The sequence below is a fragment of the Lissotriton helveticus genome, chromosome 5_1 (genome assembly GCF_964261635.1).
Source record: "Lissotriton helveticus chromosome 5_1, aLisHel1.1, whole genome shotgun sequence".
NCBI lineage: Eukaryota > Metazoa > Chordata > Amphibia > Caudata > Salamandridae > Lissotriton > Lissotriton helveticus.
This window is the reverse complement of record NC_136065.1, coordinates 1,998,842,978-1,998,866,197: the sequence shown is the minus strand read 5'-3', so window position 1 is coordinate 1,998,866,197 and position 23,220 is coordinate 1,998,842,978. Positions and strand designations below refer to the sequence as shown.

At 44.7% G+C, this 23,220-nt stretch overlaps 1 protein-coding gene across 3 annotated transcripts in view; it reads right to left on the bottom strand.

Annotated features, from left to right (window-relative positions):
* LOC144756153 (E3 ubiquitin-protein ligase TRIM39-like) overlaps nucleotides 1–23,220 on the bottom strand; it is a 636,326-nt gene that overhangs the window by 442,585 nt on the left and 170,521 nt on the right. The window lies entirely within an intron of this gene.

Genomic DNA, 23,220 nt, shown 5'->3' with positions numbered 1-23,220 from the left:
CACTGATCATTTCTCATGAACTTCACTGTGGCATGATAGGGATCTGACAGGACTGGACTGGGAAAATAATACAGCCTTAGCAAATGTTTTGAATCCAGCCATCATGTGCACCATGTGAGTTAAACTCTTGTCCTCCAGAGTAGAATCTTTCCAAAGATAATTAAGGATATGTAAAGCAGTTAGATCCCTTTTAGACTTGCTGATAAATGTTTTATAATTAAATATTCCAATACATACAGAGTTTGCCACACTAACTAGTAGCACTATTCCTCCACAGCATCTAATCATGCATGCACCTATGTAAAAATTGTGTGCCTGACAAGAACTACTACAAGATGCTTTCTTCTCATCAATCCCTTCATCTGCCTTCGGATGGGCCCAAGCTCCTCATGCATACCCTTATTTCACATAGTATTGCTCTGCAAGTAACTTCTTATCCTGCAAAGGAAAAGACAAGTGTGAAAATGTAAAGTTAAGATGGATTGGATTTGACATATCAGTGGTAACAGCTCAAATATTTCCTGTTTTTCTATCATGTATAACAACAAAGGACACTTACAATATACCTGAAACCCATGGTGCAATTTATTTACACAGAAGGTCCATTTCAAGCACAAGTTGGAATTTGTGCTAGGTTGCATTTGAATATGGGTACATGAAACCTTTTCTCTAAATGTCCTGCTAAAACAGGCCTTTGTTGCAAAGTTGGCACATACAAACCAGGAAATATATCAAGGCCCCAATTCCAATTCAGTTTATGCATGTGGCCAAACTCTTGGTTCAGCTCTCTCTATTAATTTGGGAACATTCTCACCTCTACTAACAGTACAAGAGTGCATCAAATTGGAAATGAATGCTAAATCAACCAATCATGCCTGTGTGGTATATAAATAAATAATACCGGATCTATTTTTGAATGAATGAATGAATAACAGACAGCTCAATAAAATAAGAGTCAAGATTCGAGGTAGTAGGAGTTTCTGCAGGTTTATTACAGCATAAGGACAGGATCAGGACAACCTGCATAGGAACAGAGGTGACAGGGCCCAGCAGGACAACTGGGGCCCAGCAGCTGCCGGGGCTTGATCTGGGATGAGCGCGCTAACTTTCAATAACAATACATCAACTTATATACATAGCGCAAACACATAGCATTACATTGCAGTAGGCGTAACAGTGGGTGGAGCAGAAGGCGTGACGCGTAGCAGTCGCGAAAGATAACAGTAGAAAGAGGTGTAACTGGGAGTATACTTAGGCATGTGATGAAAACGTAACAGAATATGTCATGAATGGGCGGAAACATTGGAGGGGGCTACCTAAGGAGCCGGGACCTCTAATCTAATGGTGCGCGTAAACTGGCAATGACGTGTTACTAGGAGAAGCTGGGGGCTACGAACTCTGTGCTAGGAGCAGAGACTAGAGTCTGGAGGGTCGGAGCGACATGTACCTAAACCCTATCTGGTATCTGATGTTTAGGGAACATGTTGATATAAACTAGAAGTCATGAGGGGAAAAGCTAACTTGATTCTAAGACTGGACCATGCATTATTCTACATGTAGTGCGTGATGAAGAATATTAAATGAGCATTAATACAGTATTTCTCTAACGTGGAGCCGAATAGGCTAGACAATGACGGAAACTATTGATGCAGTTCAGTAGCTTAGGAATGCAAAGAAGGAGGACTGAACTGATAACTGGAACTATAACATACTTTTGGCAGACTCAGAGGCAGAGCCAAGCTGCACCGGGCACTGCGAGGCAGGAAGTAAGTGAAGGGTCGAGGATACAGGTGGGGGCTGTATCGCTCCTCAGCGAGGCTTTCAGGAGACAGGAGCTGAATCTGATGTCCGGGCCCTTTTGAGGCCTAGAAACGGGGACTTTATACTGGAATAACGTGCATACTGAGAACCGTGGCAACATTACTTTACATAGGCATGATATTCGTAGTATTCACGAGGACTGGAAAATGTCATACCAGAGGTGGACACAACTATAATTGCGTCATTAATCAGACATGGGGAATAACATATGCATATTGGTCATGCACACATAACATATGATGGATGAGGCGTAGGGACACAGAACATGGCAAAATTTACTTTTCCACATTCCCTCCTTGTCACTACGTTTCCATCAGGAAACATCAATTTTCATGATACCGTCTATCATTTCATACAGTACCATTTGCTCGTCTCGAATTATCCTGGAACGGGACTTAGAACGGGGCTTGGGACTAGGAATACAAGAGGTAGCACACATGCTGCAAATCGCAGGGCCACATTGTATACAGAGGCAGCAGCTAAATATGATCGCTACTGCAATACCTAGAAAGGACAGGACTTTCCATCCCCATGCGGAAATTATATTCCAGAACCAACCTGTCCATGTCCAGGTGCCTGGATCTTGGTGTAACAGATGGGCAATTTTATGGAGTCTGGTTATAGCTGAATAAACAGACGGCGCGTTATTTGGAATAAAAATGCAGCAACTAGATCCGATGACTCTACAGGCCCCGCCCCTATCGGCCAGTATGACGTCAAGGACGAGACGATTTTGCAAAACGACAAATCTCATAGCAGATTGTTCTTCGGTTAGGTTACCTAGAGCAGAGGCAGTCTCATTTACTACAGCTTCAAGGGTTCTTGTTAACCTACGGATCAGTTTACTATTCTGGACAGGTCCTACAAAGAAGAAGAAACCTTTATTGAAATCTGTATACTGTTCTAGAGTAGTTTCAGTATAATCGACAATTGGGGACTCCCTTCTATGTCTAATGTGTACTAGATGTGTGTTTCTGTGATAATCAGATGGGGCTAGGAAAACAGGTGGCAGTAGGAAAGCAATGTAACAGGTTCCCTCCCAATCGAGGGGCAGACGGACATATGCAGTTTGACCACAAATAAAATAAGAATGACGTGAAGCTTTGAAAACAGATTTCCTACTGTCACTATACTGGATAACAGTAGTACAATCACTATGTCCTACGTGTACGGAACCATAACTACGGACACATAATTCGCCTTTGACAGGTAGTACTGAAATAGCAGGTAAGTCTGGAGTAGTATCAGACTGAACATTCAGGACCATGAAATTCGACGAATAATTACCTAAATTATACACCTCATTTTCTAGATCTAAACCTGTTCTGTGGGGGAGACCTTGCTTGTCTGGAAAACATGTACTGTTAAGAAAAGACATATCTGTTGAGGATGACGTTAACGTGAACCATGCTCCACACGAACCATTGTGTGAGAATGGATAAGGAAAGAGTGGCAGAACTCCCTTCGGTGTCTGAAAAGGGGGGAGTCGACCACACACCCAACAATTAGTGGCATTGCTGGTCTGGTGTGAATAATGTAACATACGGATAAATGAGTTGTTGCGCATAGCGAGGCGGTATGAATATTCGTGAGGAGGCAGATCACTAAACGTGTGCTCTACTGTAGCATTAGCAGACATATTTACATGAGGAACTGGAAAATACAGATAGAACGCATAGCTGGTGCAGGAAATCATAATGCTGATGAATAATACGAAACTCAGAAAAACGATACATTGAATTGAACTTCGACTGACTCTCTCACTATGGGGGTCTATTTTATACATATCAGAAACAGTCTAACCGTTTCACCTAGGGGAGGACTTATACAATCAAACTGACTGACTTATTTTACTAGACCTGAGCTTTAACTTATACTCCTGTTGCGGAGTTTTCTCTAACAAGGGAGGGGTTGTAATAATGTCTTGTGCGGGACAGTCCTTAAGAGCAATATTCTGGCAGTCCTTCAAATCCTGGGAAATGTTTTTAGAAACGGATTTCAGTCCTTTAAAAAGTTTAATATGAGAAAGGTGGACCCACCCCTTCCTGCCTTCCAACTTGACGGCAGTACGGGTGGTCAAGAGGACCTGACGTGGCTCCTTCCAACGTGGTTCCAGCGGACTTGATCTGTGGAAATTCCGGACCATCACTAGGGAGCCTGGAACGATCTCGTGCGGTGCCACCTCGGTATTGTCTGGAAATGCGGCGGCAACCTGTGAACGACATGAGTTGAGGGCAGACATCAAGGAAGCTAGGTAATCTGTCAGCATATTACATGAAACATCGGTAATACTTCGGGGTCTAGGAGTACCCCACATGTTAGGGGGGCGGCCGAATACGACCTCGTACGGGGACAGACCTGATCTGGAATGTGCAACCATGCGCATATAAAACAAAGCGACTGGCAGAGCTACTAGCCAGTCCACACCTTTTTCTTTACAAACTTTTGCGATACGGATTTTCAGAGTCTGGTTATGTCTCTCTACGAGACCGGCTGCTTCAGGATGGCGTACACAATGAAACTTCCACTGGTACCCTAACAACAGGGAAACATGCTTCATTAACTCTGAGGAGAATGGCTGACCGTTATCAGAATATACGACTCTAGGGAGTCCATACCTAGGGAAAAATTCACGAACCAACTGTTTGGCAGTGGTCGCGGCTGTGTAATCTGGGACTGGATATGCTTCTGTCCACCTGGACAAAGCGCATACTACTACAAGGACATACTTGAAACCTCGACATCGCTCCATCTGAATATAATCCATCTGGAGGACCTCAAAAGGGTGGTCAGGGGGCTGGAAACCACCTTGTTCCACCGGGACACTTTTACCTGGGTTAAACTGACAACATATCATACAGGTACGGACTTTCTGTTTGGCTGCAGCTCGTAAATGCTTGTTGAACCAAATGTTCTGGATACTGTCTAACATAGCTTTTTCTCCTAAATGTGCTGGACTATGTGCGGTATTGATAATGACTTGAACCATAGAATCGGGGAGAAACCATGTGGCTCTACCCTTCGTTAACCATCCTTGATCTGTCTGGACCCCTCCTTGTTCAGACCATTTCTTGATTTCATCGGGAGTAGCATGTAACTGTATATCTATGACGTCTTGAGTAGGGTCCTTAACTGTCATGCATGTAGTCGGATCTGGAGTATGTGTCTGATTAACTGGAATGTCTGGAGTCTGTGCTGTAAGCTTGGCTGTGCGATCTGCTAGATCATTACCTTGAGAAATAATGTCAGTAACTTTCGTATGTGCTTTGCACTTCATGATAGCAATAGATGTCGGTAAATGTATGGCATCTAACAGGGCTTGAATAAGGAGACCATGCTGAATCTTGGTTCCATGAGAAGTCATGAAACCTCTCTCCTGCCAGAGCACTCCGAAGTCGTGTACAACTCCGAATGCGTAACGTGAATCTGTGTAAACATTAACTTTCAGGTTCTTGGCGTGTATACAGGCTTGTGTCAGGGCGACTAGCTCTGCTGCTTGAGCGGACAGGGTATCAATACGGTGTGTCTCAATAACTTCGGTGTCAGTAGTTACTGCATATGCTGCGACTAGTTCTCCTGTACTAGTTCTCATACATGAACCATCCACATAAAGTGTCAGGTCGGGATCTGGTAACGGAATATCTGTCAGGTCTTGTCTTGGCTTTGTCGTAATGTTAACTACTTCCACACAATCATGTGTGTCTGGATTTAAATTAACTGATGGTAACAGTGTAGCAGGATTCAGAACGTTGCAGCGTCTGATTTCTATGTGTGGCTGGAACAGTGTCAATTCATAACCTGTTAAACGTGCAATTGTCAAGTGCTGTGTTTGTGTTCGGTTTAAAAGAACTTCTACGGAGTGTGGAACTTGTACTGTCAGGGAATGCCCTAAAACTATGGAATCACTTTGTCTGATAGCTAGTGCTGTGGCTGCAACTGACTTGAGGCACGCAGGCAACGCCTGGGCGACTGGATCTAATGTGCTCGAAAAATAAGCACAGGGCTTGTATTGTCCTGCTTGATCTTGTGTGAGAACAGATAATGCTGTACCTTCACGTTCAGTAACGAAAAGTGTAAAAGGCTTACTGTAGTTCGGTGTAGCTAGAACTGGAGCTTGACATAGGGCTTTCTTTAACTCATTGAAACTAAGTGTATGGTCAGATGTCCAAGGGAGGACAGTCGATACGGCTGCCTCCTGTGTCGTTAACTGTATCAGTGGCTTGACTAGAAATGCATACTGGGGAATCCATTGTCTACAATAAGAAGTAAGGCCGATAAAGGCACGTACCTCCTTCTGGGTTCTGGGCTGGGGAAGACTCGCTATTAACTGGATACGGTCGGGTGTCAACTGCCTACCCCTCTTGGACAGCAAGTGTCCTAAGTATACCACTTGCTGGACACAGAATTGAAGCTTCGAAGGTGACACCTTGTGCCCCATCTCGGCTAGAAAATACAGGACTGTAAGTGATGCTCGCTCGCAGTCGCGTTCAGAACGGGCTGTGATCAGTAGATCATCGACATACTGGAGTAGGGCAGTGTCAGTTGGCATGTGAATGTTGTCTAGTTGTCTCTTGAGTGCTTGACTGTAAATACTAGGGCTTTCTGTGAAACCTTGAGGAGCGCGTGTAAACATATAGCTCCTTCCGTTTAAACAAAATCCGAAAAGAAACTGGCTGTCTGGATGAATTGGAACACTAAAAAATGCATTCTTGAGGTCAATGACAGTGAAAAACATGGCTTCGGAATCAATAGCAGTTAACAGGGAAGAGATGTCTGGAACAACTGGGTACTGAGGAATAATACATTTATTAAGCTCTCGTAAATCAATCACTAATCGATATACTGGGGGTGCATTTGGATCAGTACGTTTCATGACTGGAATGATCGGAGAATTACACACATTGGAGTCAGTTTCTACAACTACTCCTTGAGCCATGAGCTCGTCAATAATTTTGGATAAGGCTGCTACAGCCTCAGGTGGCAATCTGTACTGTCTGATTCGTGGTAACACTACACCTGGTTTGAGAGTCACACGATGGGGTGTGATTTGCATGTAACCTACATCAGTTGGACCTTGCGCCCATAAGTGCTGTGGAACATTAGACAATCTTGAATCAAAATCTCGTAATACATAGTGACCCTTAAAGTCACGTAGGAACAGACGTATTCCCTCTGGGGAACAGCAAATAACTGCACCTAATTCGTTCAGTGTCTTAATGCCTAATAGATTTTCTGGACATGTCTTAGTGAGTAACAGATCAGTAGTGCGGGACAATGGACCTACTTCTAGAGTGACTGGCTTTGATATCTCATTAACTATTGGCTTTCCTGAAAATCCAAGGGAAACATTTCTTGAGCCTGAGAGCGGAGCCCCTGGAACTTCGGCATGGCTAATTGTGGTCCTACTTGCCCCTGTATCGATCAAAAACTTTCTGTCTTTCCCTAATACTTGACTATGAACATAGGGACCTTCTTGATCTACGGGTATCTCGATGAGAGGCAAGCCTACCTCCCTCTCTAGGCTGTTTCATGAATATGGCTGATACTCTGGATACTCTGTCTGAGCATACTGGTACATCTGTGATGTAACGTGCTGTGTTGCAGCAATAGGCTGCGGTGCGGAAACTGTCTGTTGTGCATTCTGTGACTGCGGAGTCTGTGAAACTTGTTCTTGTCTAGGCGGACGTGGTCTTTCTTTAGTCTTACCAGTAGCTATATTATGTTTCAGAACTGCACACTCGTTTATAAAATGACCTGGCTGTTTACAATAATTGCAGTTCCCTTTAACGGGAGCTGCAGGATGACTGGCTTGATTCGGACCCCTCTTCTGACTGTCTTGAGGAACAGATTGTGCAACTAGCACTTTCATTTTCGTGTCTTTCATACGTTTTCTTTCGTGTTCTTGCTCTTCCCTGATTCTATTCTGGTGATACTGGAGCATCTGGAGCATCTGGGACGGGGTATTTGCTTGCCAGGTGCTTTCGACTTTCAAAACTCGATTTTTAATTTGTGGACTTGAATTCTCGACTAATTTGGTAACGAAAAGGTGAGGGTATGACTCACTACTTGTCTTGAGACCACTGTTAATACTGAAACATTTCTCAAATCTAGAATAAAAATCACTAATATCTTCATCTTGTTTCTGTTTACAGGCTGAGATTGCATCCCAGTCTTCTTTTCTCGTTGTCAATAATCTAGGTAAAACTTGAATCAATAATTCTGGTAATTCTTTACATTTATCTCCAAGACCGGTACCTGGTACTCGTGCCTTGTCTTCAGCTTCTAGAACTGCCCAATCGATCTTTTTCTCTCCCACCTCCCATTCCTTTTCCTTTAACTTTTCATACACCCCTGCGGGTAACAGGACCTTTAACATTTTAATGATATCTGGGTAAGTGTATTCTCCCATACGGAGCATGTCTTTTAATTCTCTATGGAACCCGGCTGGATCTTTGTCATGACAGGGAATTAATTTCTTCATTTCAAGAAGTTCCATCTTTGAAATCGGAGTGTATACAAACACTCGTTGCATTACGCCACCCGCCCCTTGGACTGGGTGGACTTCTCGTAACGGATTCTGTCTGTCTATGTAAAATGATTTACTTTCTGGGGGTGAGACATGAACAAAATGCGGATTCAGGAACGTTCTATACTTGTGACGCTGTTCTAGAATGACACTCATTAAATCGGTACCTAGACCTCTCCATCTATACTGGAGTAACTCGTTCAGGATATCATGCAACGGACCTGGATCAGAATGTTGACCCTCATACAGAGTAATAAGGTGTTGGATCATATACATACCCACCAGTCGTTGCTCGGCTGGGGGCAGTTTCAGAAACATTTGTGCCACTATTTCGTCTGGAAAAGTGGTAGAATCAGTAATCCATCGGACTGCTGATCGGGCTAGTTCTTGTTCATGCATGGTACTTAACTCACTATAACCGATTCGTGATTTCAGAATGTGATCGGTAGCTTGAAATACTTGTTCTAGAGAACCTTGTTCTGGTGCTGGATGATGAAAAATAGACTTGTGTTCTAGACGTAAATGGCGATCCGGAAATCTAGATTTTCCTACATACGCTATTCTGGCGGAATTCTCGTCTTCCTCTTCAGGATCAGAGATACTTTCTTTCTCGCTTACTTGTGCTGCTTTACGCTGGTCGTGTAACCTTATTATTTCTTTACGAATTTTCTTGTACATACTCTCCATGGCACCGACGGTCTTGTGCTTACCCTCGGCTATATTATCACTCCACCTTGTCAGGATTCTCATTTCGGCAGAATCTTTAGACGGGTAATCTTGTTCTCTTATTAGACAATTGATCAGGAACTTTAATATCATGAGCTGAATCTCGGCTTTCCTTTGAGACATAATCTCGCCAATACTTTCTGGATCATCCCCTGTACGGATGAAACGATATATTCTGTCTAGATCTTCTTTCATATTCGGTAAGGTGACTAGATACTCGGCCACCTTTCTTACGCGGAATGAATATAAAACCATATTATCCTCGCCTGGGACTGGATCATAGACACATTCGGCAAGGGCTTGTCTGATTTCTGCAACAGACTGATATCTAGGCGTACGCTGTGATGCTTGTGCATGTAATTCGGCTAACGTTAAACGCTTGTGTGGCAGCGGGGTTTGAGGAAGACCTCCTCCCGCGGCCCCTAAACCAGAATCATCAACTGATGCTTTTTGTGCTGGCAGGGTCGGTAATTGTAACGTGGGCTGGACTTGTATGGCAGGCTGACCCGGGGGAGCTGTTAAGGGCACCCCGGTGCCTGGAGGAGCAGGAACTACCTGATTTACAGGCACTGGCGGAGCGCGAACAGGATTTGCATATTCGGGGACTGTGTCGTCCAAGTAGGACGAAATAAAAATATCAGCTGCGGTCTGTTTGTGACGTAACTTAGTCGGAACTAATGGTGGCGGGAAATTATTGGATGCCTCTGGGGTCGCTTTTGGCACACCTTCGGCAAGAAGAGGATACATACCCTTAATGAGGGCATGCCTCTGTCTGTCTGACTGTTCGGCTTTGACTTGTTCACCTATCTCGATTAATTCTCTTTCTTGGGCTCGTTCCTGGGATTCTCTACTTAACTCTGACTTTCTGACTTCTTTCTCGGTTCTTCTATGAGCTTCCTTACGCCATAACTCGATGGCATCTTTCTGTGACTGTCTGGCTTTCTTTTTCCATAATGCTTCTTCCACTCGCATGATACATTCGGCATCCCATGTACCCGATACGGGCCATCTATACTTTTCTTCTAACTGTTTGGTATACTCTACCCATAAATCTAGATACATTATGGCGCTTATGCCATGTTTCTGATACATAAAGTGACCTGGACTGTCCCTGGGCGGGACAGGAACCGCTTCCTCTAACAGACCCTTTCTAGTTTTTAACTGACGTAACTTGGAAAATATAGGCATGACTGAACTGTAATCTGGACACAATACAATACACAATAAAAACACGAAATCACATCACACTCATACCACAACAGTAAAATACATGAAGAACATTATAAATAACAGTTCGAACAGAATATTACCTGGAATACTGAGAACAGAAACAGAACAGAATTTCTCGAGAACGGAACAGACTAGAATTACTGGATGCACTGCTGTAACAGTACGGAACATACCGGTCCCATAAAGGGACGCATCAAGACCCGTATCCACCTAGGTGAACACTTCGTTTGTGAGTCTGGGCACCACCAACCCACGGACCAGGAGTCAATTTAGATTGGTCCTGTCTAGATACTACCCCAGCAATGGTACTCACCGGGCAGCACGGAACGGAAGGCCTCGGACTGGACTGGACTGCGGACGACGAACTTCGGACTTCAGTTACAGGTGGGCCTCCGGATACCTCGGACCTTGGACTCTCGGCTTGGGCTCTGGTCGGGACTCGCCGCGTTCCTCCACCGTCTCGTTTGGATGCTGGACCGCCTCCTCCGTCTCCTCCGTGGGCCTGAGGGATACTTGGAGCAGAAATATCTGCCAGTGCACGGTATGGTTCCGTCACGACTGCAGAGGGTCAGGGGGTCGGCGTGGCTTCACCGACGCGTAGGGAAAGGGCAAGTCCCTGTTCGGGCGCCATTATGTGGTATATAAATAAATAATACCGGATCTATTTTTGAATGAATGAATGAATAACAGACAGCTCAATAAAATAAGAGTCAAGATTCGAGGTAGTAGGAGTTTCTGCAGGTTTATTACAGCATAAGGACAGGATCAGGACAACCTGCATAGGAACAGAGGTGACAGGGCCCAGCAGGACAACTGGGGCCCAGCAGCTGCCGGGGCTTGATCTGGGATGAGCGCGCTAACTTTCAATAACAATACATCAACTTATATACATAGCGCAAACACATAGCATTACATTGCAGTAGGCGTAACAGTGGGTGGAGCAGAAGGCGTGACGCGTAGCAGTCGCGAAAGATAACAGTAGAAAGAGGTGTAACTGGGAGTATACTTAGGCATGTGATGAAAACGTAACAGAATATGTCATGAATGGGCGGAAACATTGGAGGGGGCTACCTAAGGAGCCGGGACCTCTAATCTAATGGTGCGCGTAAACTGGCAATGACGTGTTACTAGGAGAAGCTGGGGGCTACGAACTCTGTGCTAGGAGCAGAGACTAGAGTCTGGAGGGTCGGAGCGACATGTACCTAAACCCTATCTGGTATCTGATGTTTAGGGAACATGTTGATATAAACTAGAAGTCATGAGGGGAAAAGCTAACTTGATTCTAAGACTGGACCATGCATTATTCTACATGTAGTGCGTGATGAAGAATATTAAATGACCATTAATACAGTATTTCTCTAACGTGGAGCCGAATAGGCTAGACAATGACGGAAACTATTGATGCAGTTCAGTAGCTTAGGAATGCAAAGAAGGAGGACTGAACTGATAACTGGAACTATAACATACTTTTGGCAGACTCAGAGGCAGAGCCAAGCTGCACCGGGCACTGCGAGGCAGGAAGTAAGTGAAGGGTCGAGGATACAGGTGGGGGCTGTATCGCTCCTCAGCGAGGCTTTCAGGAGACAGGAGCTGAATCTGATGTCCGGGCCCTTTTGAGGCCTAGAAACGGGGACTTTATACTGGAATAACGTGCATACTGAGAACCGTGGCAACATTACTTTACATAGGCATGATATTCGTAGTATTCACGAGGACTGGAAAATGTCATACCAGAGGTGGACACAACTATAATTGCGTCATTAATCAGACATGGGGAATAACATATGCATATTGGTCATGCACACATAACATATGATGGATGAGGCGTAGGGACACAGAACATGGCAAAATTTACTTTTCCACACCTGACACATTACAACTTAAGAGCTGTGTCTAGCTTCAGTTATGCATAAAGCATAAAGTCAATGAGTGATAGAGACATAGTTATGACATTGTGGTATAGTCTTCTTTAGGCCAGTGTTGAAGATGTCCTAATGGATACAAAGAAGTTGTTCTAGATCCTGTGTGCATAGATGGAAAAGTCATGATGCCTTGAATATTTTTTTACACCTCTTAGTCTGCAGTCTGATGGTGGCATGGCTGCAGTTGTGATGAGATACAGCTGCAATAGCGAGCTTATCTGGAAGATAAGAAGAGGTGCTGTCAATGATGGCTTTGTGAATTATGCAACTAGTTTTGAAAATGGTGAGAGACCGCAAATAGGGGGTGGGAATGGCGTTCCATCAGTATGGGGAGATGTGATCATATTTCCTCAGAGACTGGATGAGATTTACTGTGGGATTTAGTGTGTCCTTAAGTGGTGCCAGTCTCGCATGCTATGAAGCAGGGCATTACCACCATCCAAATTAAGATGTTAGAGGGCTTGAACCAACATTATTTTTGTATAGAATACATTTGCTGCGATAATCAGTTGAAAGAAGCAGATGAAAGATGGAGTACCGCAGGGCTCATCCCTCAGTCCGACACTTTTTAATATCTACGTGTCGGACCTAGCAAGAGTCATCAAAGCCTATGGGATGAGCCTTACATCTTATGCGGATGACACTCAGTTGGTGTTGGCAGTATCTGATGATGGAGAGAAGGTGGCAGAATGTTTTCAAGAAGGAATGTTGGCCATCAGCAACTGGATGGCCAGCAACTGCTTGAAACTTAACTCCGAAAAAACGGAGGTTATTATTTTCGGAAAGCTCTCCCCGGAATGGTCCGGCTTATGGTGGCCTTCACCACTGGGTACTTTACCCAGTCTGGTACATAAGGCTAGGAATTTAGGAGTCATTTTTGATGACAATTTGAATTTTCTATCACATACTAACCAAGTAGTCTCAACTGCCTTTTATAAACTCAAATTGATTAAAAAATTGATTCCCTATCTTATGGAAGCTGCAGGTAAAATGTTGGTCAGCACTTTGGTGATGTCCTCCTTGGACTACTGTAACAGGCTGTTTGCCAATGCACAATGCAGGGTGATTAATAAATTGCAAACAGTCCAGAATGCTGCCGCAAGACTGCTATCGGGGCCCCCCAAATTTAAACCCATAACCCATGTCATCAGGAGTTACCATTGATTAACGGTCAAGAACCGGTTTAAATTCAGAGCTCTATGCATAGCATTCAAAGCTGCACATCAACTGGGCCCTCAGTTCCTGAAAGATCATCTATCATTCTACTGTCCCAATAGGCAACTTCGCTCAATGACTGCCTTTCAGTTACAGGTCCCTAGAGTAGACAGTATCTTGGGGAGATCGGCGTTTCGTAGTTACAGCGGCCAGACTGTGGAACGCTCTGCCCCCACAGATCCGTTCATGTCAGAAACTATTGCACTTCCGTAAATTGATAAAAACATGGCTGTTTAACCAATAAGCGGTGGCTCTCCTGTAAGCTGAAGTGTATTATGGTCATCTATCCTTCAGTTACCTTTTGATCCTGCTCAGTTCATAGCGCCGAGACGCCCAAGGGCATTTGTTGCGCTCTATAAGTTTTAAAAATAAATAAATAAATAAAATAAAAGTCATTACAGGCAGCAAAAGCGTAAATAGTAGATACAGTTTTACCATGGTGCTAAAACAGTGTGTATATATGCAGGCCTATAAACAAGGAGTCAGGCGTACTACTACTATGCAAACCCTACTCTCAGTGTAGCAATAGTGTGTGTAGGTGTAAAGCCAAGAATCTCCCCAAGGGACGACCGCTGCGAGGTGAAGTCTCAGCATGCAGGGAACCTCAGTCTCAGCTGAAGTGCCTCCTCCGCTAATCTATCGGCATGCTCATTATTTATAATAGAAAGCAGCCTTGCGATGTACGTTGTAGATTAGCAAAGTTATGGATATGAAGATAGCTCTGTAACCCTGTGGATGAAGATAGAACGACATTTGTACATAGTACTTTAAGGGGCCTTGTACATGTTCTAGGCATCATGATCATGTAGTGTGAAGCTAGATGTGTTGTTTCAGAGAAACTAATCTAACATTGTTGTGCATGCAAAAATGTGCAAAAATTCACAGCAGAAATGTTATTGTGAAAAAGAGGACAATGTAAGAAATGAGCAGCTTCGCTACATGGGCCTAACTCAGGAACATAACACCCACTCCTCATACTAAGGCTCAATATATCAAAGTTACCTAAACAGTCAACAGCCTATAATGAAACAAAATTAAAAAGGTTATAAAACTAATCTTAAAATCATCTAAAAAGCAAGCTTCCCTCTAAAATATGAATATAAAAGCCTTAAAGTCATTACAATATTTGAAATTCCAAGCATTCAGAAAGCAATGGTGCCTAGAAAAAACAAAAAGCTGTTTTGATTAATTTTTGTAAAAAACCGGCCAAATTGGTCCCACAGGGAAAAAGCCAATTGTTTATGTGTTCCGTGTGTTCGATGCAACATTGCTGTTGCCGACAACTGTAAACGATGGTCCCAGAGGTGCATCTTGAAGCAGGTTTATGGAGCAAAGGTGATTCCATCCAATTCCCACAGTAGCCGAGGGAGGGAGGGACTGCATCCTGTGAGCATGTCGTTGAGCCGGTGTCCATCTCACTAGGAGCCAGAGCATCCCAGGGTGGCTTGAAGAATGCATTAATCAGCAATGGAGCACACTGGTGACAACAATACACATGGGCCTTTAAGGAGTCCATCAATACCTAATTGGCCAGAGGCGCAACCGATTGTGATCCTAGGCCTAGATCCAAAACACATTTGTGGCTGCAAAGCAGGCAGTGGAATACAGGTTGTACGCAGTGATTCAAACAGGCCTGAAGGACAAGAACCAATGCTCATTTAATTCTCAAACCTGAAGTGTGCCGAAGCAGTGTACCATGCGCTCACGGCATTGCAGCACAAACAGTGCGGTCTCCATTCCGGGTTGAAATGAGGCGTCCATTGCGGAGCAAAAATATTAAAATCAGGATTCTGGCCACAAGCAGCAGGATAAGCGGGAGCCTGCCAAAAATGCTTCCCAACATGGAGTGTATGAAAGATGGTATACCTACAAATGTCGTCTGAAAGGTGCTAACCAGTCCAGAGTCTATACATTTAAAAAGTGAACTATTCCCTTCGTATCAGACATATTAAAGAAACGGTGAACCAGCTCCCCAAAATGTACCGGGAAGTTAGTGTGGAGTAGTGTCTGTATCTCACACGAGGACCTTGCCACCTGGAGAACAAACATCTCTCTGGCTGAAGTTAAGGCCACATCCTTTTGAAAAAGCATGGCTTTCTGTTTGCTCAGAGAATCAAAGAGTATGTTGGAAACATTTACTGAAGGCCGTTGCGTTGCCTACAATACTTGTGTGCAACAAGTGACTATGGAATTAATTGTCACCAGAAAAGCGATGACCAGTTCCATTTCAACCTTGATGATCATTCAGCATCAAATAGCTCCCATTTGAGAGCAGCTTGAAAACTGGATGAATCAGGGTAGCTGGGAAACCCTTCAGATAACAGGACAAATTCGCTACAGAAGCATTGCATTCCCCATGTAGAAAAATGTCCTTGCAAACTAGGGCCCCACCTAAAGCATCCTCACAGTCGGAAGCACTAAGGAAAACGTCTGTGTCCCCATTCCTACATCTAAACCTAAATGATAACTCCCAATATTCATGCACACAACCTTCCCCTAGAGCTTCGTATCTGCCTACCTGTTGGTATTGGTGATAATATTGGAACTGGAAAGTCGTAACCAGTAGGGTGATGCAACCATGGATAATCCAGTCTGTGGATGGTGTCTCAGTATCGGTGAAACTTTTCCATATGCAACATGGTATATTTTGCATCTCTGCATGCCATAACTATCTGTCTTTCCGTTCGACCGTATGCAGAAAACAGACTTGTACTATTGATGCAACGCCATGGCACATGGACAGAACATAGTGTTTGCAACGTCCAGCTCAGTATTACAATGGACAATAATTGTCACTGTTCATGCTGTAAAATAGACATGTCTTGCTGTATTATGTCAACTGCAGAACACATTATGGATGATAATGTAGCCATACCTTTGTCAACTACAACCAACCAAAGCCTTTTATAAATTAACTCCGTAGATTTTGCGCAATCTCTCAACACTTTCTGTTGAGCTCATTGCATATTTCGTACAAGAAGCGCTTTTGGTGTCCGTTCCGGGGACCTAATAGAAAATCCCTGAGATCCATGTAGCAGAAAAAAGGAAAAAGTGTTGCTTCACCTGAGAGAATGTTGAGGTTTTTAGCCAATCAAGGCACAACTTCCCATATGTCACCATCCCAGAGTGTTCTGTTTGTACATGTCGCTGATCAGGCCCATCGATTCTAAACCATTTGATGTTGCCCAGGATTCTAGACTGACAACCATTTGTGTCCACGGGCCAAACCAACCATCCCTTCCAATTGGGGTCTGATGAATTAATAGAATCATTAAGTATCATGATGTCTAATGTATCCCCACTGAAGTGTGTTAAGTGCTGCCAATTCTCGAAGCGTGAGAACGTGGGAATACGAGGAGTGTTCAAAGTCTTTATTTTGGCTATTCCAAGACAAGGGGTTTGTTGCACTGTTCTATTCAGGAAAATTATTTGATGTGGTATGAGGCATGCTCTAAAGAAGGACTCCGTTCCCTAATCCTGCCAATCTTTTGACCCCTAGACAGATTTTGTGTCTATGGTGTCTTTCCAAAAGTTGAAACCCTGTGCACACAGTTGGGAAATAAAGGAAGCAGAGTATATCAGCTTGGTGTTTGTTACCACATTTTTCTTCGCAGGTGTAGCTGTGTAGCAGTGAAGGTCCACGCAGGTAGGATGTAGTTCATGAAGTTTTATTGAAGATATTTACATGTAGATATGTTCCTGTGCAGCAGGTAGTTAAGTTTTGTAAAGCAGCCCCACCAGGACCAGCCACCCTGCTGCTCAGCCCATTCTCCAACTGTCACTTCACCTTACAGGCTCCCAACATTCCGAAGCACATCATCACTCCAACATTCCATGCAGCACACAGCACACACACACAGGCGGATCAGGTGGTGAAAATGGCAGAACATTAACATGGGCAGGATACTACATATCCCCTTTACTTATACAGCAGAAGAATTAATGTGGTTTCTTGAAAGAAGATAAAACACTATGGGCCAGATGTATCAAGCTATTTAGTGGAGAAGCGTGGCTCAGTGGTTAGAGGCGGCAGACCCGGAAGCTGAGATCAGCCGTGGACCAGGGTTCGATTCCCCGCCTCGGCGGGTCTCGGGCTCAAAAATTCCACGGACTCGACAATTCTCGCTCCGGTGCCTACTCGACTCACGGGGTCACACTCTGCGACTCCGGGCAATAGCTTGCTTAATCTCCACTACGGCCCCTCGCGGCGGGATGCCTGGCTTTCACCTTGTGAATACCCTGCCGGGGTATCTCACAGGGGAATACCAGGACGGGTTCCCTAAGCAAGCGCCTTGAGACCCCTGGGTGATTAGTGCGCTATATAAATCGAAATACATTTACATTTACATTTACATTTACATATTTTGCGAATGCAAACGGTAACATTCGCAGAATTTCACTGTTTGCGATCGCAAAATCGTAGTGTGCAATGTAGGAAAGAAAAAAACCCTTTTGCAAAATAGGAAATCGCAAACATTGAGTCCACTATTTTTGCGATTTCCAAATTTGCAAATATGAATTTTGCGAGTTTCAAAATGTGACTAGCTAATTGAGAATTTGCAATTAAAAATTCACAATTAGGAATTCGCAAAGAAATGTATGAAAAATCGCAATTCGCTATTTCATTGAAAATCGCAATTTGCGACTCGCAAATTACCACCAACTCAAAGCAGGTGGTAACAAGGTGCACACTATTTAAACAGGCCCAGAGTGCCTCACAATCTTTCACAATGGCAGCCCTGTATGTCACAGCGAGGAGGATGCGGATACAAGCAGCAGCACAGAGAAGGAGGAGGAGACAGGAACGCATTTACAGAGTGTGCATTACCTTGTTTCAGCAGACAGAAGAAGAAATACATGACCTACATCCAATACTGGAGCATCAGACCCGTAGGACCCAAGCCATTCCAACACATGTGCAGGGCCTGTGTTCACTGCACCTACTAGCATTAGGGAGTTACAGGGGTGATAGCTGTAGCTGGAGGGGTCTCCCAAAGTTGCCTGTCACGCTTTTTTAATTCTTTCCTGGATGCCATGGTTCAAAGAATGCACCATTACATCAGGTTTCCTACTACGCAACTGGAATTGCTGAAGAAAAAAATTGATTTTTACCAGATGGTACAATTCCCACGTCTTTGGGTGCATTGATGGGACACATGTCACAATCTGTTCCCCCTCAGCTAAAGAGTATGTGTATAGAAACAGGAAATCATTTCATTCCATCAACGTCCAGGTCATATGTAATGCCTCACCCATCATCACTGATATTGTTGTCAAATTTCCAGGTAGTACGCTGGACACTTACATATTCAGGCATAGTGGAATGTATACACCTCTCACTGGGGGAGAATTTGGAGAAGAATACCTGCTAGGAAAATACATGTCACACACTCTGATGGACACCTTGCATGTTTGAAATTGGCCTGTGATTAATATTTTTCGCTTTCTCATGTAGGTGACAGCGCATATGCAGTGCGTTCATTTATACTCATACCATACCTCAATCCAACTACCCCAAATGAAAGGGGATACAATGCTGCCCATAAATCGACACGCAGTGTGGTGCAGCGGACATTTGGACTGCTGAGGAGTAGGTTCTGCTGCATACACAAAAGTGGAGGAGCACGGCAGTACCGCCCAGAGGGATGCTGTAAAATCATTGCTACCTGTGCCATGATACACAACCTAGCAACAAAAAAACGGAATCCTATTGGACATCACAGATTCCGACTCAGAGGATGATGATGACCCACCGCCACCTCGCAGAGCGCAGGTGGTGTAGGTGCCGCAGATGGGAGACACAGACGTGATGAGATCACACCCAACTATTTCTAAGTGAGTAATAAAACAAAGCAAATTATGACTGTTGCAGAACTGTGTTTAATTAACCATCAGGTAATATGTGTGCACACAGACTCACGATTGTGTGCCTTGAGTTGCTCATCATGGCATATTTACACTCCATGCACATTTACAACCCTTTTACTCTTATGTCATGGGTTACCTTGCCCATTTGCATGTCTCTGCCACAGCAGTAATTATTTTTTGCGACCCACGTGCAGCACTGCTATGGTCAGTGTTCACACTGCCCTCCCTTGAGGAGGGTTCTGCTGCTGTCCCTTGCCTTGCACTCTGCCGTCTGGGCTCAGTGACCGGTGGAGTGATGCTGCTGCGGCTTGAGACCTCCTCACTGTTCACAGCAAGCAGTACATCTGTGTCAGCTATGTTGGCTGTCTGTAGCTGGTCGACAGCATTGGTGACTTACATCAATCCCCTTGCAACATCCAGGCTGCAGTGGGCCATTTCCACCTGCATGGAGACGGTGCGTCTGGCATTACAAAGACGGTTGACTGCCTTTGTGTACCCATCCGTACGGCTAAATAGGCGTTGCTTTTCGCGGCGCTTTGAGCCATGTTTCCGGTGCCTGAAGTTGAAGTTTAGGGATTTATAGAGCGCTCGATCACTGTGCGGTTTCTTGGCGCTAAGGACGGGTGGCCCGAAAGAACAGGGAAGGTCAACTGGGGTGAATAGGCTCGTGAGAAGAGGAAGGTCTTAAGGGCTTTACGGAAATCGGGGTAAGCTGGAATCGATGGATTGGGAGGGCATTCCAGAAAGACGGAGCCAAGGTGGAAAACTTCAGGCCCCCTCATTTCTTCTTCCTAAAGCGGAGTTGAGAGGAGGAACGCAGATCTCTGTTGGGGACATATGCTTTAATTTTAGAGTTAATGAAGGCTGGTGCAGTGCCAGCCAAGGCTTGAAAAGTCATACAACCCATCTTGAATAAGGAGCGCTCAAGAATGGGAAGCCAATGCAGAGTTCTTAGCAAGGTGGTGACATGGTGAAATTTGGGAAGTTTGTAAATCAATCGAGCTGCATGGTTTTGAATAAGCTGAAGGCGCCAAAGATCATAGGCGGGGGCCGTCAGTGTACAAAATGTTGCCATAGTCGAGGCGTGACATGACCATGGCCAAAAGAATAGGCTTGAGGGCTGCAAAAGAAAAAAAGCGGGAGATCTTGCGAATGGTGCGGAGTGTCAGAAAGCATGATGAGGAGACCACAGTGCTAATCTGTGAGCGTATTGTGAGGTCATTATTGACTTTAATCCTCAGGGTTTTTACAGAGGAAGAGGGTGAAGGGGGGGCTGGGGGGGGGCAAGGGAAGAGGGCCAAAAGGTAGAGGTCCAGGGGCTGGAACTGCCACCCGTAAGTACCAGTTCGGTCTTATCAGGGTTTAACTTGAGGTGATTACAGTTCATCCAGTCGCTTATAAAGGTCATGGTGGTTTGGAAATTGTGAATGGAAGCAGGGAGTGGGGAAAGATTAAAGATCAGCTGGAGATCATCGGCATAGTTGAATACCGAGACATCCATCTGTTGCAGGGCGAATATAAGGGGGAGAATGTAGAGATTGAAGAGGAGGGGAGAAAGGGAAGAGCCCTGAGGTACCCCACAGTGGACGGCACGAGTAGGAGCCGAGAAGTCTGCCAGCTGATCAGCCTGAGTATGGTTCCCTAGAAAGGAGGTAAGCCAGGCCAGGGCGGGTCCCCTGATGCCGGCGCCCTTGACACGGTCGAGAAGGATGGAGTGGTCGACCGTGTCAAAGGCGGCGGACAGATCAAGAAGGACCAGCGCCTGGGGTGAGTTGACGTCCGCACCCCTTCTAAGCTAGTCCAGAACAGAAAGTACGACAGATTCTGTGGAGTGTGATGGACGAAAGCCAGTCTGGTGGGGTGCTAAAAAGCGGCTTTCCTCAATAAAGGTGCTGAGAGCTTTGGTGACATGGCATTCTAGAATTTTTCCCAAGAAAGGAAGAAGAGAGCTAGGGCGATAGTTAGAGAGGGAGGAAGGGTCAGCGCCTGGCTTCTTAAGGATGGGGATTATTTTAGCTGATTTATGCGAGTCAGGGACAATTCCTTGCATGAGAGAGTTGTTATGAAAAGTTAGTGGAGGTTGTGGACAGGCAGAAAAGATCTCTTTCAATATGTGGGCCGGGATCCTGATTTGACCTTCATTAGCAGGGTGAGGAAGACTTCCTTAGAGATAAAAGGGAATTGATCTAAAAGGGAAGAATTGAGCAGAGGTTGGGGACATTGAAAGGAGGGGGACGGGGAGGGAATATTAGACTTGATGATTGCGATTTTCTCGATGAAGTAATCATTAAGAGAATTGCAGAGGGATTGTGAGGGAACCGGTGGTGCATAGCTGTTGTATTGCTACAGTCATGTCCTTGATACTCTCTGTATTAGCCCTATGACCCTCAGCAACAGTGTTGTTTAGATCACGTATGCCATCCTTGATATCCCTCATGTTATGATTCAGGGACATCAGCTGCCGCTGCACTGATCTCATGCTTTGTAATTGCAGCCACTGCACCTTGACCATAGTCCCCTCAAGCCCAGAGAAGACAGTGGATTCCTCCCCCTGGTCAGCAACACGTTGGTACTTTGCTCTGTGTCTCAGGCTACTGGTGTTGCTATGCTGCACAGGATACTGGTGAATTTGACGCTGTACTAGCTCTTTGGGCATGGACTGTGGATCATCCTGGATCTCTTCCAATTCTACCTCCACCTCCTGTAGTGGTGCCACAGTGTACCTGCTTGGTCTTGGTGCAGGTGTTGTTTCTGTTCTTGTATGTGACTCTTCCTCCCCTGCATGTTGTTGTTGCTCAAGTGCCTCAGTCTGTGTGTCTTCTGCCTGTGGCACAGGTTCTCCTGTGAATATAAGATAACCATTTACTGTGTTCTCCTTCTTTCTGTATTGTTGTATTAAATGTACATGGTTATACCCAAAAACTGTGCTTAGCCTGATCGTTGACTGGTGTGAGTACACTACGGATATGTTTCTCTGTGTCACTGCTTTGCTATCTAATGTTTGGGACTGCATCTCTCATGATGCATTGCTGGGTGTTAACAAAATGTGGACTGGAGTAGCTACCTTACTGGCTCATTGGGTCATTTAGGAGTGAGGAGTTTGGAGAGTGATGGCTCAGGGGAACTTTAGCATGCATCTTACCTTGTCTGGTGTTGTCTGTGGCTTAGCTGTCAACATCTCCTATGCCACTGATTCTTTCTGACTGGAGGGTGGACTCCACCAAGTCCTCCAAGGGTGTTGTCGCTGGCTTTGTGAATGGTCCTCCACCAGGTTTCTTTGCGTCCTAAAGCCTTTTTGCAACCTTCTCTTTAGCCCTTGAGTGCAAGTCGTACCAGCGCTTCCATAGGTCTTCAATGGAGCGCTGTGTGACCACAATTGCATTTACTGTGGCTTGAATTTCCAGCCAGATCTTCCTCTTCTCAGATTCTGGTATGTGCAGTGATTTTTTTCCGAAGAGTTGTTCGTGACTCTTCACCATTTCCTCAATGACTATCTCCAATTCGTTCTCACTAAATTTATGTTTTCTTTTCCTTGCTGCAGGCACCTTTCCCTTCTCGTGTGTCCATTATGTGAGTTTGTGCCTGTCTTAGCACTCCTGATGAACTCCTGAGTGGTGTGCTCCTACATCTCAGTCTCTCCCACAGCCTCAGGCACTCTGAAACAGCATGGGCAGTTTCACTTTCTGCTTGTGATGACATCAAACTACACCAGAATAGCAGAATGGCAAAATTGCGATTTTTTTTTAAATTGCGATCTTGCAAATACCGAATCTGTAATTGCGATTCTTTATTTCAATTTGCGATTTTTAAGGAATTGCTACATTTTAAAGATTTTTTTCAAACATAGCGATTCCCAAATAGCAATTCTGTGAAAATCGCTATTTGTGAATCGCAAATTTTGTTTTTGGTACA